A 14,215-nucleotide genomic window follows, 5' to 3' on the forward strand; every position below is an offset into this window, starting at 1 on the left:
AAAAAGGCGCAGAAAATGTCGTGGCTGACCATCTCTCTCGTCTCCATTTTGACACAATTACAGAACCATTAACATTGAATGAGTCATTCCCAAATGAACAATTGATGAGTGTGGAAGTATTACCATGTTATGCTGGCATCGTGAATTATCTTGTTACAGGTCAACTTCCAGAGCATTGGACCAAGCAAGACAAAGCCAATTTTTTTGTGGAAATAAAAAATTTCTTTTGGGATGACCCTTATCTGTTCAAGTATTGTGCAGATCAAATTGTTAGATGATGTGTCCCAGAAAGTGAAATTTAGAATATTCTTTCATTCTGCCATGAACAAGCTTGTGGAGACCATTTCCGTGCTAAAAAAATAACTATTAAAGTTTTACAATGTGGTTTCTATTGGCCAACTATATTTCGAGATGCTTACACTTTTTGTTCTTCATGTGATAGGTGTCAACGAATGGGGAGCATTACATGAAGGAATATGGTGCCACTAAATTCAATTTTAGTAGTTGAGTTTTTTTATGTATGGGGTATCGACTTCATGGGATATTTTCCCCCTTCTTTTGGCAATTAATACATATTGGTTGCTGTTGACTACGTACCGAAATGGGTAGAAGCAATTCCATGTAGAACCAATTATCACAAGGTGGTGATAGAATTTTTGAGAAGCAACATTGTTTCACGCTTTGGATTCCCTCGAGCAATAATCAGTGATGGTGGTGCCCACTTTTGTAACAAAGCATTCAAAACTCTTTTGACGAAGTATTCAATCACTCACAAAGTGGCGACCCCATATCATATACAAACTAGTGGTCAAGTTGAAATCTCCAATCGAGAAATAAAGCACATATTATAAAAGACGGTGAGGTCGGACATAAAAGATTGGTCATTAAGACTCGATAATGCATTATGGACATATAGAACAGCTTTCAAGACCCCGATTGGGATGTCACCCTACAGGCTAGTGTATGAAAAAGCTTGCCACTTACCTGTGGAACTCAAGCATTGTGCATACTGGGCCATCAAGAAATTCAACTTTGACATGTAGCAAGCTAGCTCAGAAAGAAGATTACAGCTGACAGAACTTGAAGAAATTCGCACTGATACATACGAAAATGCCAAGATTTACGAACAGCAAATGAAAGTTGTTGAGTGTTAGAAAATGTATACTTATAAAGGAGAAAATTATCATTTTACATTTCAAGTCTTACTAACAACCCTCACTTTTATGTATTTAAGGTTCTTGTAATTTAATTATGTGTGTTTTATTTTAATTAAGTATTTTATATATTTTAGGGGCATCATAGTCATTTCACAATAAACGAGAGATCAGATGGCAAAACGGACATCACTTTTGAACTCAGGACGGTCGAAAACCTTAGGAGGAGCATAAAAGGAAAAATGACACTGTTCACATGTACGGTACTATTCACATGTACGGTACTGTATACGTTACTGTTCACGGCACTGTTCGATGACGTGGCATTGACCGATGATGTGGCATTGACTGATGAAGTGTCACGATCCTGTTGGACTAAAAATCTTATGTACTGTTGATGGTGACGTGGCAGCATATTAGTGGACCAAAAATCTCGCGTACGGTACATGCATCACACAGGATTATTTTCAACCAAACTGCGTCACTATTCACCCGAGTCAAACCGTGTTACTGTTCATCCGCGTGGTCAAACCGCGTACTGTTCACGCGTGTTGTTGACTGATAACGTGGCGAAATCCTGAGCGTCCAAACTGTTTTTAATCCGATGGCCATGATTTACTCCATGTATCTATAAAAAGGGGGCCTCCCCCTCTAATTTGATATCTCTGAATCCATTTTTGAGATCCATTTTCTATAATTCCCTCTCCATCTTGTATTTTCTTTGTATTTTAATAAATTTCTATTTTGCCCCTAGTTTAATTATGAGTGGCTAATTTTCTTTCAAGCTTGGGTTGAAGGTAAAGTCTCAACATGTGTCATGGGCTTTATTTGGTAAATTTATTTTCTCTTCCCCTCTAGTTTTTATGGATGTTTTGACTTCTCGTCGACAAATAATACTAATCTTGTCTAGTACCGCCTTGGTTTCACCGGCCCTCTAGTACAAGGTTATTATTATTTGGCACGATAAGCACTTAGCATCATATTGATTAGAGGGTGGTTCATGAGGTGTGGATTCCCCCCTCATGATTTAATTGGCATTAATAAGGATTATTTAGTCCATGATGCATGTTGATACGGATCCAGATACCTAAGTACGTCATTTCAATAGAATTCTCTTAAATTTATTCTCACCATTTCAATACCAATTTTAGAATTTATTCTCGCCATTTTAATTTAAGTTTTAGTATATTGCAAATCATTTCCACCACAAATCCAATTACTCATTCACAAAATTAATTCTACACAATTAAAATCCACCTCCTCGTGGGATCGATACTCGTCACCATTGATCTATACTACAATAGATTCGTGCGCTTGCGAGTACATTAAAATTTACACAACAAAAGTCTTTCATGACAAGCAAATTATGAGAAAATCTTTGACTCTAGGTCAGAAAGTGCTTTTATTCAATTCTCGCTTGCACCTATTCCCAGGTAAGTTATGCTCTCGATGGTCTGACTCCTTTATTGTTCACACTGTTTTTCCACATGGGCAATTGAAATTAAGGACCCAAAGAATGGTGTCACGTTTAAAGTTAATGGTCAAAGATTAAAGGTATATCTAGAGTACCAACCACATGGAGAGAACACCGAAATAAATTTGAGCGACCCACCAGATTTGAATTGAGTTTTTTTCTTTCTTTTCGGTGATTTATTTTTTTATTTATTTTTACTATTCTTTTGGTAATTGAAATTATTTTTCCATAAGTGTGTTTGTTTAACCATTAAGTTTTCTTTTATCATTACTAATCATGAGTGCCATAGCTAAACAATTCCTCTTGGACATTCTTAGACCACTTCAACGTGTAAAATCTCATTTCAAAAGGCAGATTCGATTTTGTAAAACACATCATATTTGGGCTCTGCAACCACCAGAGTTAGTATCCCATGTTGAGGATTTAGAAAGTCAACTTAGAGACATTGAGAGAGATGTCTACAACATCCAGTTGGAGCTTGAGGTAAATTCAATAAGAGGACGATTGTAATTTTCTTTATGTGTTTTAACTTATTTTTCTTTGTTTGTGTGCTTTAGTTTGTTACCCCGATGAATTGGCAGATAACAGTACTCCGTGATAATCAAGTCGGTTACTTTAGTTTCTCATAATAACTAATCTTCTGAGGCAAATGTATGGACAGAAACGAGATTCTAGTAAATCTTCACAATCGATTCCTTTCACTTCCTCAGAATGCCCTCCTTACAATCTATAAAGCTCGGTATGAACGCATGCGATTGCTGATGAGGAATAACATACCTGCTGATATCCGCTGGTTAATCAAGGCAAAAGTACAAGTGGCAGGTGAGTTGCCTCCTAAATTTATTGCATACATGCCTAGTTGTGGTAATGGAAATTATGCAAGAAAACAAAGAGGTCGAAGAATTTCAGTTGCTTGTCATAAGTGTGCCAGAATGAGATGCGATAAAAAATCATGTTCTTTAGGAATGGTGTCTGATAATAGAGAAGATAAAATTAAATTCATTACGGATGACTTGAATAATGAGTCATTGGATGATATCCTTTTGTCTCTTGAAACACACCCCAGTGGATATGTACAAGGAGCGATTCTCCAGCTATAACCATTATTCTAGAAAGAGAATACACGATATAGTGTCGGGAATCTGACTATAAACGACCATGTTTGCCAGTTTATAAGAAAACTGGATGGGAAGTCTATCCTCGACCCATAGAGGGCGTTCAAGTCGTTTCTGGACGTAAAACCAGAGGAAGATGTGAGCCACAGTCGCAACTACCTGTAAATATCTTTTTATTTCACTGTTATTTTATTTCACTGTTGTTTTATCATTTGCATTATTGTCTTTAATAATTTTATTTTATCATTTTTTCTTTTTACTGTTTGCTTTTTGACTCTCAAGCCATGTGTTGTACGCATTAATTGACATTGACATGCTACCTCATACATAGCTATGACCCACTGTCACCAAGATCCTTAAATATAATTTGTTTTGTTTAGCACTCACAAATTATTTTTGAGAAGTATCCCAATGGCAGCTACTCCAAATAAACAATTCAAAAACATTTGTGTGCTTTCTAGATTTAATTATGGCAAACATAAAGAGTTCATTGAGGCAGCCATAGATCTTGGTAGAAGTATAGCAGAGAGAAAACTACAATTATGGCAAACATCTTGGGCCCATCTGCATATTCACCAAAAACTCATCGGTTTGTTAAATGTTAATAACTTTTATGATGGCTCTATCGCATTTCTTAACCATGCAATAAAAAACTATTTTATTCCTTCCACAGCGAAAAAGCTTTTTATTTGTGCTCATACTGCTAATGAGCTACTTGATCTGTTACAAACTTATCGACCAGAACCAGATCCCAGGACCTTGGTGTTAGAGTTTCCAAATAATGATGGTAACAGTAGCCGCAGTAAGAAGTACAAATTAGATTTAACTCTCCGCCTGTAAATATTTTCTTCTATGTTACACCACCCAGGTGATGTCTTCTAAACTCTACTTCTTTCCTTTAAAATATTGAGGACAATGTTTCATTCTAATTGGGGGGAGGGAATAATCGACAATTGTGGAATCTTGGTTAAGTTTTTACTAATTTTTTGTTGTAGAGACTAACCGTAGCTAACTTTTTGTGTTGAAGATGGCTGAATATGGAATGTAATTACTCTAGAAACGAATTTTCTTCGTTTAAAAAAAATAAAATAATAATAATAATAATGTTGTTTGAAAAAAAATTGTGTGATTTGTTTTAACATTGGATGACATGATGAATTTTAAAATTTAGTATTTATATTATCTTTGGTCTTAAGAGATGTTACGCCATATTTGCTACTCTACATGTTGATGTCGGAGACAAATATGAGTTGCTTGAAGGAATAAACATGTCATAATAAGTACCAAGTGAGTTTTGGAGCCTATCATTTTTCTTGGAGAGTAACCATTTTGCTCATTCTTCATACAACTTAGTAGTTTATTATTTTATACACGATCTCTATATTTCTTTTGAATTAACCTTTAAAACAATTTGTAAAATTAAAAAAAAAGAAAAAAAAATGTGTGTTGCTACATCTAGAGGCTCATCTAACTAGTAGATATGGAAGATTATTTAGAGCTTTAAAAGACGATGGAAAAGCCATCTTTGATCCGTTTGAGCCTTTGTAGCTATCCCTTTTATGAAATATTCATAGTTAACCCTTTAAAGCCTTTAAAAAAAAACTTTTTTTTTTGTCAAACTTATCATCTTGACCCACTCCGATTTGGAGTATTACCCGATATCTTACAAGTTCCATCACCTATTTATTTTGAGAAAAATGTAAATAATTATGTTGTTCAGTGAAGTTGTGCCAAACAAAAGCAAAACAAAAAACAAAAAAAAATTGTTGTTTCAAAAAAAAAGAAAAAAATAACAATAATAAGTGAAATCTACCTTACAACTTCCAAAAAAAAAAACTCTACATTTTTCTTAAACATATACTTTGTTTTCCTTATTTCCCCTCCTTTGTTAGCCATATCCTTAGCCTACATTACGTCTTAATAAAAGACCTTCTTGATTTTAGGGAACTATAGTCTGAAGTAGAAGCTAGTTATATGGGCTAAAAAGATATAGTGATGCATAAAAAAAAGATAAAAATAAATAAATTGGGTTTACTAGCATTTTTATTTGACTTGAGATCGTATTATTTTTAAGTTGAGGGTATATTTCTTTCATCTTGTTGAAAGCGTGTGATATCACTTCTTTATTATTTTCTCTCAATTACCATTCATTGGAGTGACTATTTTTATTGAGTTTAATTTCTTTGTGAGAGTGTCACTATTTCCAATGAGATTTTGAGGTTTAACATGTCATTCTTGAAAGTAGCTATGACAAAGTCTACTGGGCTGATTCATATGGATGGTTGTTATGTGTGTGATGTTTCTTTAGACTGGAGATAATTCTTATACTTTTATTTGATTACTATCATTAGTCTGATTGAATAAACATAATTGTTAAAAAAAAAATCATTTTGGATTTGAATTTTGTTTTCGCTTTATTTGCTAGGGACTGGCAATAAGCTGGTTGGGGGGTATATTGAGTGTTAGAAAATATATATTTATAAAGGAGAAAATCGTCATTTTATACTTCAAGTTTTACTAACATTCTTACTTTTATGTATTTAAGTTTCTTGTGATTTAATTATGTGTGCTTTATTTTAATTAAGTATTTTATATAATTTAGGGGCATCATGGTCATTTCACAATGAACTAGAGCTCAAACGACAAAACGGACATCACTTTTTGACTCAGGACAGTCGAAAACCTTAAGAGGAGTATAAAAAGAAAAATGGCATTGTTCACATGTACGATACTATTCACATGTACAGTACTGTCCATGTTACTGTTCACGACACTGTTTACACATATGGAACGATGACGTGGCATTGACTGATGATTGTGGCATTGACTGATGAGGTGTCATGATTCCATTGGAGAAAATTCTTATGCACTGTTGATCGGTGATGTGGCAGTATGTTAGTGGACCAAAAATCACGCATACGGTACATGCATATACACAGGATTATTTTCAATTAAACCGCATCACTGTTCAAGCCGGTTGACTATTCAAACCATGTGGTCAACCCGTGGCACTGTTCAAACCGCGTACTGTTAACTGATGACGTGGCGAAATCCTGAGCGTCCAAACTATTTTTACTCTGATGGCCATGATTTACTCAATGTATCTATAAAAAGGAGGCCTCTCCCCCTAATTGGACATCTCTAAATTTATTTTTGAGCTCAATTTTCTCTAATTCATTCTCCATCTTGTATTTTCTATGTATTTTAATAAATTTCCATTTTGCCCCTAGTTCAATTATGAGTAGCTAATTTTCTTTCAAGCTTGGATTGAAGGTGAAGTCTCAACATGTGCCATAAGCTTTATTTGGTAAATTTATTTTCTCTTCCCCTCTAATTTTTATGAATGTTTTGACTTTTCGTCGACAAATAATAATAATCTTATCCAGATATTGTCCTGGTTTCACTGGCTCCCTAGTACAAGGTTATTATTATTTGGCACGATAAGCCCTTAGCACCATATTGATCAGAGTGTGGTTCATGAGGTGTGAATTCCCCCTCATGATTTAATTGGTACTAATAAGGAATATTTAGCTCATGATGCATGTTGATATAGATCCAGATACTCAAGTGCTTTATTTCAATAGATTTCTCTTCAATTTATTTTGGCCATTTTAATTTAAATTTTAAAATATTTCAAATCATTTTCACTACAAATTCATCCACCGATTTGGAAAATTAATTCTACACACAATTAAAATCAACCTCCTCGTGGGATCGACACTTGTCACCATTGATCTATTCTATAATAGATTCGTGCGCTTGCGAGTTCAATAAAATTTGCACAACACCTTCCCCACATTATGCTCCTCCAAATATAGGATGGATTTGACCTTATGGAAACTCCAAGAAAATCAGTCATTAGGAAATACCTTGCCTTTAGTACTCTAGCTGCTAAGGATTTCAGATTTTGAATTATTCTCCAACCTTGTTTCGTAACTAAGGCTTGGTTGAAACTTGATATGTCTCTGAACCCCATCCCTCCTCTAATCTTGGCTCTACTCATTTCCTCTCATCTTGTCCAGGGAATGCCTCTCTTTTCTTTCTTCTTGCTCCACCAAAAACCAGCATTATTTCTTTGAATGTCATCACAGAGCCCCACGGGAATCTTAAAGACACTCATAGCATAAGCTGGTACAGCTTGTGCCACAACTTTGATCAAGACTTCTTTCCCCCCACTCAAGAAGAGTTTTTGCTGCCAATTAGATATCTTGCTCTGAATTTTCAGTTTGATCTCATTGAAAAAAGTCTTCTTTTTTCTCCCGATCATAGATGGTAGCCCTAGATATTTCTCGTGTCTTGACATCACATTGAGCTGGAAAATTCTTTCAATGTCTGAGGCCTGCTTTGCTGGAGCATTTCCACTAAAAAACATGCATGACTTATTATAATTGAAGATTTGCCCAAAAGCTTTAGCATAGCACTCAAAGATGTTTTTCAAGTGCTGGCAGTCTTTGGTTAAAGCTTGAGAGAAAATCAAGCTGTCATCTGCCAATAAAAGATGAGAAATGGATATTTATTGCCCAAATCTCAGCCCCTAAATTTATTTTTTCCTCTCAGCTTGTATCAATAAATTTGAAAACGCTTCAGCACATATTATAAAACAAATATGGGGATAGAGGGCAGCCTTGCCTCAAACCCCTTTGAGGGGGTAATCATCCCCTGAGGAACTCCATTGATGATTATAGAAAAGGTTGGAGAAGTAATACAATTCATTATCAGATTAACGACCTTCTCCTCAAAGCCTAATCTACCCATTGTCAACCTTAAAAACTCCCATTCCACTCCGTCATAAGCTCTACTTATGTCTGACTTCAGAGCCACCAATCCCCTTTTTTTTTTCCTTTGCTATGTCTAATCTTGTGAAGGCATTCATACTCAACAATGATATTGTCGGTTATCAATCTGTTGGAAATGAATGCGCTTTGAGAAACATCAATGACATCATGCAAAATAATTTTCAATCTATTTGCCACTGTTTTGTCAATGATTCTATAGATTACATTGCAAAGGCTTATTGGTCTGAATTGCGTCACTTTCTTAGGCTTGGCACACTTTGGAATTAGAGCAATATAGGTGTGGTTTAACTGGGTAATTGTACTTGTGTTATTAAGGATGTGAAGGCATATAGAGATAACTCCTTCCTTTACATATTTCCAATACTTCTGATAGAAAGCAGCAGGTAACCCATCCGGTCCGGGAGCCTTAGTTGGACACATTTGAGCCAGGGCTTCTATAATCTCCTCTTTTGTGTAGGGTTGACTCATGTCTGTGTTCATTTCTGGTGACACTTTTGGCCTCATTCCTCTTAGAGCATCTTCCATCTGATCTTTGGTGGGGTTGGAAGTTAAGAATAAGTCTGTAAAATACTCACAAAATTGTTTAGCAATTTCACCAGTCTCTTTGATCTAATTACCGTGAGCAGCTTTTATTCTCTAGATTTTATTTTTTTTCTCTTTCTAGATGAGGCTTTGAGATGAAAAAATTTCAAATTTTTATCTCCCTCTCTAAGCTAATCCGCCGTGGACCTCTGCTTTCAATAAATCTCTTCATCCAGCAGGAGATGGTGGATCTGTCTTTCATACCTCCATTTGTGTTGCTGAAGGTCCTTGATTCTGTTGACCAGCTTTTCAAGCTTCTTTTTATTGCCTTCAAAAGTCCTTTTGCTCTAGTGTATGAGTTTTGCAAGTGAAGCAGTGCTGACATGCTTAAAGAGCTTAACTACATCAGTCCCCTCCCACTTACCATGCTTGGACCATTCCTCCTCAACAATTTCTTGGCACTCATTATAAGAGCTCTATAAATCCTCGTAGTGAGTTCGAGAGAAACATTTCCTCTTGTATGCCCTTATTTATCTTTGCTCTTTACAGCCATTAATATTGGGTTGTGATCAGAACACGATGTAACTAAATTAGTTGCAGCTTGGTCCTGGAAGAAATTTGACCAATCGTTGCTGCACATGAATCTGTCTAATTGTTCCTTAATGAAGTGGGTTCCAAACCTCCTATTGGACCATGTGAATGGGTAACCATTGCAGCCCAAATCTCTAATATTACAATCTTGGACAGCTTCTCTAAAATCTGTGATCATACTAAGTTCCCTATCGTTCCCCCCATTTTTCTCATTGAAGTGCATAATTTCATTAAAATCACCGAAACAAAGCCATGGGGATGAAGACAAACCTGCTAGCCTTCTTAGTAGAGTCCATGTGTGTTTTTTCTGGTTTGTTTCTGGATGGCTGTAGATCCCAGTGCATCTCATCTGATCTCTATTTTCAGTTACTATCTCTGCATTAATGTGGTGGCTGTGAAGGAGGTGATATTCACATTTGTTTCCAAAGTCCATAACATAGCTAAACCCCCGCTCTTTCCCTTACTGCTCACTACAAAACAATTTTCCATCTTTAGCTTTTTGCCAACATTATTCATGCATACAGTCTTCAGTTTAGTTTCACACAAGAAAATCAACTAAGGCCTGTATAATTGGAAGAACTTTTTCAGAGCTATGAACGTCCGGTCATTCCCCAACCCCCGGACGTTCCAACTCAAGATTTTCATGGTTGTCGGCGAGGCTGCTCCTCAGCCTCCGCCGATTGAATTGCTGCATGGTTGGTTTGTTCCTTGTCCACTGCATCCAAATCCTCCCAGTGAAGCTTGTGTTTGTGTAGAAGCCGATTGTCTCCAATTGGTCCTTATTTTGTGTACCCTTTTTTATTTACATTTCTAGCCTAAAGTTTCCATTTTCTTCGTTTGAGCCTAGCATTTTTTGTTCCTGGCCCCTCATACACCACCTCATCTTTTCTAGGGCTTTGACTAGAAATTGTAGTTGACTCTAGATTTGGCGCCACGCTCAAATTGGTTCCCTCCCTATTTTCTGTTCCCGCTTCTTCTCTCTGTTTCTCATAGCCACTTGGGCTCTCAGTTATGTTTACAGCAGTAGCTGTGCTGGATTGCTTCTGTACATTCTCATGCTGCTTCCTTCGTTCCAGCGTCATTTGTATTAATTGCTCACCTGTCTTTATTGTTTGGCTTTCATTCTCACCCGAATTTGGTTGGTTTAACCTGAGTTTGTTTTCATCTGGATCCAAGCCAATATGATGTGGACGACTTCTCCTCTGGCTCTCTAGCTCCGTGAAGCCATTGTTTTGTTGCTCCCCCTTTCTATTCCATTTGTCTCTGCCTCAGTTTATTCTGGTTTTTTCTGCTTTTGATAGAGCCCTCATATAAACCCCGTAAGGCAGATTTTCTTTTGATTGCCCTTCATATAATACACATTCTTTAAACTGATGCCCAATAATACCACAACAGAAGCAGAAGTCTGGAAGTCGTTTATACAAGCCCGGCAATTCCACCTCATCGTTATCTTCCAACTCCAAGAATACCATTTTTTCTAATGGTTTTATAATGTTGATGGAAATTCTGACTCTCGCATACGGACCAATGCATTCCCCATCATCATATGTTTCCACTTCCAGAACCTCTCCTAACAACTCCCCCAGTTTTTGAACATTTTCCCGATCCATACATACTATAGGCACATTATGAATTTACACCCAAAAAGCTGCATATGTAAATTCCTCCTTTCTCATGTTTCCAATCCCACTAGGTTCCTTTAGCACAATCAACGATCTGTCAAAATGCAAGGTCCTCCTGCCATCACCTTTCTTTTATTTGTTTCCAAACCAAACTTAAAAAGGAAAATATTGTTTCCCAAGCTTTCAACTTTCACCTCTTTTATTGTTCTCCATGCTTGTGCTAAGGCGGTTTTGATTCCTTCTGTTTGTATGCTCCGTGCCAGCAGAACTTTGCCCACTAGAGAGTTTGCAATTATGCGTCCTCCTTGCCCTTGAGTTCCACCCCTGAGCGATAGTTTTCTTCATTGCCGTCTCGTATGGAGATAGCTTTGCATTTCCTTACTAACTCCTCAGTATCCATTGGTATTGAATACATCAACTAACCTCCACCTATTTACTACCCTGAGTTTTCCAGTATTTTTTGCCTACTCTCACTTTTATAAATGCACTCCCCTAATGACACTCTCTGAAAAGGTTCAGAACCAATCACTCAGTCTAATGAGTGAAGAATAGAGCCATTAAAGCTCAAAATATACTCCATTCTTTTGTTCTCTTTCGGAGAGAAAGAGAGCATTCAACCTTCTGGACGAACTTGTACTTGTTGGATTGATTATGAGAATGATTAAATAAATTATCTGTTAATGTGAAAGATTGTAAAGTATTGTTCTGCTATTATTGGCAGCATGTGCCTATGTCATATGAAATAGAATCTGTACTTTATATGTACTTCGAAATATTAGTTGATAGAATTCAAAGTAGGAGCAAATCACGGCAACCAGTAATGAAACTTCATGCGGGGCTCCAACGCATTAATGAAGAAATTTGTGTGGAAATACCATACTTGAGGTTTGGGAAATGCTTGGACAAAGGGACACTTCTCGCGGCTAATTTGGTGGCCCTATAACGTGGTTTTCTTTTTTATTTTTTCTTCCTTCGCTTTTGTCTTCAAATTCAATATTAAAGTCATTATTTGCGTACTAATCTTTTTGAACTAACTCATTCTATAAATATCCTATTCAGTCTACTTGCTTCTTCATCATAGAAAAAATGGCTTTGTTTCTCTTTCTTTGCTTTGCACTCATTTTCTCAGCTCTAAGCAATGGTGGCTCTGCTACCACTCGAGTTATTCATCCTCCTCGATATCTTGACAGTAAGCATTTGTCGGATCCTTAACTTTTGCTTCTTTTTTTTTTTTTCATTTTATAGCACATACAAAACCCGTAACACATTTGATTATGTATTAATTTGCTAATTAAGCTACCGTTTGTACACGGAAGTAAAAAATAAAATAAAATTATATATATATATGACGTGTGCTGTTTTTACAAAAATAAAATAAAAAACTGCCGGTTGCTTATTTGGCTCCTTTATTTGAGGATATTCTGTCACATCGGCTGAGAATAATTATTTAGCTAATTATTTAAATTTAGGGTAACCCTCGACTCTTGAACTAATTTCTTAATATAAGTTAAGTACATGGGGATTAAATAATCTTATATTGAGTTTCTTTTTTCTAATTGTTTGTGTAGTCGATGTGTCTTGCCATGTAATTTTGGCCATTTGAGTGAGATTAATGTTGTTCTTCTAATTCAAGAAAGAAACATCTATTGTTTATGCGGTAAAAATCTTAATTTTTAAATAAAAACACACATAATATCAGTGACTTATTATTCCACCGAAGTTATATCTCTGATGTTCATAAATTTTTGGTCTAAAATGTATTTTAATCTGCAGCACTTCTGCCAAATGGAAACTTTGAACTCTCACCGAAGAAATCAAAACTCAACAAAACGGTGATACTCGGAAAGTGATTGATGCGCATGGTATGTATTCTCATAAAATATCGAAATATTGTACACGCAACCCAAAAAGTGATAACATCTGAAAGAAAAACAATTAGTAAGGCCCTGACCTGGCTGTGGGTTTGTGTTCTCAAGTCTCAACTTTTGTTGTGGACACGATTTGGAGTGGATTCAACTATTTCGCGAATATGGGTAAAGTAAATGAGTAATGACAAAAGTCATAGACAATTTTAAATAAATTGGTATGCATAAATTGAGATAATATAAATAGATTGGTTAAAAAGTGATAATAGTTTTTTTTAAATTATATAGGTGTATAATGATTTTATATACTTATTTGTATAAGATAGTTGTATCTCTATCATTATTCTATTACAAATATATGTAAGCAGCATTAATAAACTTTTGGTCTATACTATAAATTTATGTATTTAGGTTGTCTGTGAACTTCATATTATAGTATCTATAGAATGCAACCAACCAAATTAAAAGACATTGTATTAAACATTTTATTTGAGGAAAAAGTTTCTCTCTCCAAATTTTTGGCAGATGTGCAATGAATTTCCTTCAAAAAAAAGACCAAAAAAAAAAAAAAAAAGAGAGACCCAACCAATAATCTTCGAAATCCTAGAGACTATAAAATAAGATCAACAAGCAAAGAAGCCAATATACAAATAAAATTCTCACTAGGCAACCAAAATAAAAGAAAGAATATATTCATATTGAAGACACAGATTTAAATTGTTATGATTCCAATCACATTAAAAATGTAGGATAGACAATATTTTATAATTAAGAGATCAAATGATCAGGATACCTTTATCAGTTAATCTCTCTTTTCTTTTGTTTTTTTCTTTCCTGTTCCCACTTGAACTTAAGCCCAGTGTCTGTGGTACAATGTACTTTGCTAGTGTTTACAATATTTACAGTCATGAAATGCATACGTTATTGAAGTGAAAAATGTGAAATAATAAAATTTTCTTCAATATTTTGATTTGCGGACCAAATACTCTCAGAATAAATCTGTGAAGAATCTTGTATTTGCGCAACATCAAAAAATTAAAAGAAAGGGTTTGAAAAAGAAAAGGTAACTTGGATAG

Source organism: Citrus clementina, unplaced genomic scaffold (genome assembly GCF_000493195.1).
Source record: "Citrus clementina cultivar Clemenules unplaced genomic scaffold, Citrus_clementina_v1.0 scaffold_9, whole genome shotgun sequence".
Classification (NCBI taxonomy): Eukaryota; Viridiplantae; Streptophyta; class Magnoliopsida; order Sapindales; family Rutaceae; genus Citrus; species Citrus x clementina.